Source organism: Sarcophilus harrisii, chromosome 1 (genome assembly GCF_902635505.1).
Source record: "Sarcophilus harrisii chromosome 1, mSarHar1.11, whole genome shotgun sequence".
Lineage (NCBI taxonomy): Eukaryota > Metazoa > Chordata > Mammalia > Dasyuromorphia > Dasyuridae > Sarcophilus > Sarcophilus harrisii.
Genome location: NC_045426.1, coordinates 86,931,651 through 86,937,651, shown reverse-complemented (window position 1 = coordinate 86,937,651; position 6,001 = coordinate 86,931,651).

The window sequence follows — 6,001 nt, the reverse complement described above, 5'->3', positions numbered from 1 at the left end:
ATCATGTGTATACATTTTTAATATCCTTTTTTTTTAACCTTTGAATTTCAAATCCTTTCCTTCCCTGTCTCCTCTTCTCTCTCCTTGAGAAATCAAGCAATTTGATATGTGTGGAATCATGTAAAACATTTCCCTATTAGCCATGTTGAAAATGCAGACACAAAAAAGCCTCAGACCAAGAATAATAAAGAAAGTTTTAATATGCTTCAATTTGCATTCAAACTCCTTCAATGTTTTTCTCTGGAGATGGAGAGCATTTTTCCATAAGTCCTTCAGAATTATCTATAAGTCCTTGAGAATAGCTAAGTCATTTACAGGTGATCATTTTGTTATTAGTGTTACTGTGTACAATGGTCTATCTGGTTCTGTTCCTTTCACTTTTCAGTGAAATGTTCATGTAAGCTTTCCTATGTATTTTGAAAAACATCTTGCTCATCATTTCTTATAGCATAATAGTATCCCCTCACAATCATATACTTCAGTTTGTTCAGCCGTTCCCCTTCTGATGGGCAATCCCTCAATTTCCAATTCTTTGCCATCACTAAAAGAAAATCACTGTGTGTGTGTGTGTGTGTGTGTGTGTGTGTGTGTGTGTGTGTGTGTATTTTTCCATTAAAAAAATCTCTTTGGGATACAGCTCTATTAGTGGTATTGCTGGGTCAAAGGCACCGTTTTTTATAACTCTTTAAACAGTATTCCAAATTGCTCTCCAGAATAGTATCACTTCACAATTTCACCAACAATGCATCAATTTATACACATCTATTACCTTTCTATTTATTAAGCACTGAATCATCTGATATTACTTTATAACTTGTTTGTGGACTCATTTCTTAAAAGACATTCCCTATTCCTCGAACAATATAGCTAAGAAAGCTATAATGAGGTACTGATATTTAAGCATATCCTGAATTTTAAAATCATGCTTTCCAGCTGAGATTCTGATTAGAACTATGGACTTTCCACTTGTTATTTTTTTTTAAATACTATTAGAACATCTGAATTAAAATGATACTTCTAAACACTGAATTTGAAGAGATCCTATATAGAGCAAGCTTTTATAGAATGCTATTTTATTTATTTATTTTTTTTTTGCTGAGGCAGTTGGGACTAAGTGACTTGCCCACAGTCATACAGCTAGGAAATGTTAAGTGTCTGAGAGCAGATTTGAACTCCTGACTTCAGGGCGGGTGCTCTATCCACTATACCACTTAGCTGCCCCTAGAATACTCTTTTTAAGGTACAATTTGGAATCTATTTTTCAAATTCTTAACTAATAGTTATTTGATTCCTAGTACTTTTCCCTTTATGATTTTGGAAAGAGCTACATGTCTAGATCCCTCACTAAATCACTGTCTTCTGTTTCAAAACCCTCTGACCTCACACCCAGCTCCTGGAACCTTCTCATTCACCAATGTTCTTTCTACCTTCCTTTTAAAAAATCTCTTTGTAGCCAGTCTTACCGCTTCTTTCTCCAGTTCCACAGATCCCTTGTATATAGCTATCCTCAAATAGAATGGAGGTTGGTTGACTGCTTATTAGAGAGTTCATATAGGGACACATCCATCAGGTTGTGATTTGGCTTTAGATAACTTCAAAAGATCCTTTCTAACTCTAGGTCTGTATAGTACTATGCAAAGTTCTACTGTGCCTTCTCAAATTGACTTTTTAAACTTCTTCCTTCTTTGCATCCTCCTTCCCTTTCCCCTCTTTCTCCTTCCTCTCGCTCTCCCTTTCTTTTCCCTTTCCCTTCCTCTCTTTCAACTAAGGTAGAAAATAAACTTATCTGAGTCGAAACAGGGCAGCTATATGCTGAAGGCATGCAACCCTCAAGCTTCTGTCTCCTTTCCATCAGGAGCATTTCCTACTAAAATGCTTTCAAGATTTTTGCCTATTTGTTGGTTATTTTGGCTCTGTGAGACACCACTCTCCTCCCTCTTACTTCCCATTCCTACCCAATATTTGCCTTCCCAGTAATTCCTAAAAGCACTATGGCCCATAGACGTAATTAGGTGACCCAGTGGATGGCATTCTGGGCTTGCTATCAAGAAAGTTGAGGTCAAGTCCCACCTTTTTCCCCCATTTTTGCAACTTCAGTAATTAGCGGAATGCTCAATCCATAGTAAGAGTAAGGAAATGTTTGTTGACTGGAATAGGATTAGTTACTAATCTCCTAGGCTGGGAAGTTAAATGGGCTGGACAAGGGACGATGAAGCTCCCCATCTGCCGGGGTCTCCGCTAGCAGTTCCATACTGGGGGTGATTTTGTGACCCCATCCAGTCAACTGAAAATATGCGGTAGGGTGCTGGCACAACGAGACAGAAGGACTCCTCCGGAGTCAGAAGACGAGATTTAGAATTTTACAGCGACACTGGATTGCTACAGGCTTTCATCCTTTTGGGACCTCGGTTTCTCTACCGGTAAGAATAGTCGTAATAATATATGCCTGGTCTACCTTGTGAGAATCAAACAAGACAATGTTTGCTCATCATAAAACACGGCATAGCTTGGAACTATTATTTTAGTTGTTTTCTACATTAAGTTCAGTGGTTAGAACAGGGCTTCAATCCCAGGAGAAACCAGTAGATGTCACTCTGTTCCCAGACCCCACTAACCTTCCCTTAAGAACATGGCACAGGTCTCCGAGGAAGATGTTGGATGACAAGGGTATGGGTGACGAACAAGATGGGATGGGCATCCTAATGGGAGGAGGCAGGGATGACTTCTCTGTCACGGAGAATTGGAAGCCTTGGGCTCATAATTGGAACACAACCCTAGAAGAATATACTTTAATCTAGAGACACAGGGTAGACTTAAAAAGGGGGCAGGATGGGTTGGTATTTGAAGATATGCCCATGTGAGGAAATTTAAAGACCAGAAGGGGAAGTATGGGGTCATAGGAAGCAACTGCTGGCCAGTGGATGAAGCACAAATCCTAGTCAGGAAGCCTTGAGTTTAAATATAACTTACTAACTGTGTGATCTGGGCAAGTCACTATTTGCCCCAACTTTTCCATCTGTAAAATGGGAATAATTATAGCACTTATCTCTCAGGATTCAAGTACAATATTGTAAAGTGGCACCTAGCAGGTACTACATAAATGCCAATTATTGTTATGAGGGTCAAAGATTTAGAGCTGTTAGAAATCTCAGAGTACAATTCTTTCATTTGTCCAAAAGGTCCTTTGACCCAGCAAAATCACTACTAGGTCGGGAGCCTAAAAAGATAAAAGGAAAAAGAAAAGGACCTACATATACAAAAATATTTATAGCAGCTTTTTGTGGTGGTGAAGAACAGAAAATTGAAGGGATGGTCATTATTTGGGGAGTGGCTGAACAAGTTGTGGCATATTATTATTATGGAATAATATTGTTCTATAGGAAACAATGAGCAGGATACTTTTAAAAAAACCTGGGAAGACTTATATGAATTGATGCAAAGTGAAGCGAACAGGACCAGGAGATCATTGTACACAGTGACAACAAGGTTATAATGATGATCAACTGTGAAAGACTTAGCTATTTTCAGAAATAGTGATCTAATACAATTCCAAAGAACTCATACTGAAAAATGCTGTCCATTTCCTGAGAACTAGTGAACAGATAAAAGCACACTTTTTCCCCCATTTTCTTTACTTCTGTTTTTCTTTTTGCAGCAGAGCTAACAAGGAAATATGTTTTGCATGACTTCATATGTATAATTGATATCTTAGCACTTGCTTTCTCAATGGGTAGGAAAGGAACTGGAGGGGAAAAGAGAATTTGGAATGCACAATTTTTAAAAATAAATGTTAAAAATTAAAGGAAAACACAAGAATGAGAGAGCAAGAGCGAGAGAGACTGCAGGGACACATGTTCTGGTTTTCAAAAAAAGGGAAGAGAAATCTGCAAACACTCTCTCTCTCTCTCTCTCTCTCTCTCTCTCTCTCTCTCTCTCTCTCTCTCTCTCTCTCTTTCTCTCTCTCTCTTTCTCTCTCTCTTTCTGTGTGTATGTGTGAGTGTGTGTGTGTGTGTGTGTGTGTGTGTATGTGTATTGCCAGTTAACTTGAGTTAATCTGGCCAAATTCTGAAGGTATTAAAGGGATGGCTAGTCAACATCAAGAAAAAATGATCTCAAAGAGCCAGCATTTTTCCATCAAGAAAAGATCATATCAGATAAACCTTATTTCCTTTCTGGATAGAGTTTACTAAATTAGGGAAATTATGTAGAGATAGAGTTAGATTTTAACAAGATATTTTATAGTCATGCTATTTTTATTGTTTTCTTTATTTTTCTGGTTATCCATGTACACTAATTTTTTAAAATACATATTTCTTTATGAATCATGTTGGGAGAGAAAAAAATCAAAACAAAAGGAAAAACTCACGAGAGAAAAAAAAAACAAAAGAAAAAGTGTGAACATAGTATGTGTTGATTTACATTCATTCTCCATAGTTCTCTTTCTGGATGCAGATGGCATTTTCTATCCAAAGTTTATTAAGATTGCCTTGGATCATTGAACTGCCAAGAAGTCTTTCATAGTTGATTATAGCACAATCTTACTGTTATTATGAACAAAGTATTCCTGGTTCTAGTTGTTTTGCTCAGCATCAGTTCATATAAATCTTTCCAGGACTTTCTAAAGTCAGCTTGTTCATCATTTTTTATAGAACAGTAATATTCCATTACTTTCATAAACCATAACTTATTCAGCCATTCCCCAATTGATGAGCATATTTGCTCATCAATGATGAGATCATTTTCCAATTCTTTGCTGAATCTCATGCTATTTTTATGAAAAAAGATGATGAGATGTGGCCTAGTGGGGTTCAGACTTAATTCAATGGTGGAACTCAAAGGACAGCCTTGGACTTGGACATGGTTTCTGTCCCATTCCCTATGAAGTTACGACCCTAAGCCCAAGTGCTACAGAGATCTAATGAGGAATGACTTGTTTTCACCAACAGAGCATGTGATCATATGTTATGTCTTTGCTCTCCTCCTCCCCCCTGCTTTGTCAACTCCTCCAGCTTTGGGTTCCCAACCTCCTCCAACTTTTCTTTCCACATTTGATACCACGCCTCACCCCCCAGATCAGCCAAACTTTTAGCAATGAGGAGTAGAGGGAGAAGCTCCTGATTCTGGAGTTAGGAAATTATTTCCTTCTCATTTTAAATTATGGCAGCCTATGCTGTTTAGAGTGAGAAAAGACCTTAGAGCTTATCTAGTCCAACTTCTCTGCCTCAATCATTGTAACATTTACTTTTGAATATACTGAAAAACACAGAACGATGGTCAAAAAGAAGCATAGGGTCATCTAGGTAGCATAGTAGTTAGAATACCTGCCATGGAGTTAGGAAGATCTGAGTTCAAATCCTACCTCAAACATGTGACACTTGCTAGCTATATAATTTTGAGCAAATAACTTAATTCTATTTGCCTCCATGCCCCTCCCCCAAAAAACAAAAGGAAACATAGACAAGTAGACAGTTTTGAAAGTAACCTATAGAATTTATTTTATTTTTTAAAAAGCAAGCCATAGGATGTGAAAATTTCCAGTTTCATGTAGAATCCTCATTTTAAGTCCTGCTGTGTGTAAGGAAGTACTCCTTTATTAGTATTTAGGTTCAAAACAAAACAATTCATTAAAGCTAAGGCCCAAGATCATAGAAAAGTCAGAGGTGTGTCCTGGAGGGGAAGAAGGCATCACCATCACCATCACTAAGATTTATGTAACACAAAACTACTTTTCATATGTTTTCTCACTGGATTCTCACAATAGTCCTATGAGGTAGGTTTATGATTATCTATCTTCATTTTGCAGATGAGGAAACTGAGTTTGAGAGATGGGAAAATAAATGGAAGGGAATAAGCCCTTACTTATCACTATACTTATCACTACTATGTACCAGGCTCTGTGGTAAATAAGCACTTTTACAAATATCTCATTTGAACTTCCTAATAACTCTGTGAGGGAGGCGCTATTATTATTCCCATTTTTACAGTTGAAGAAACTGGGGCA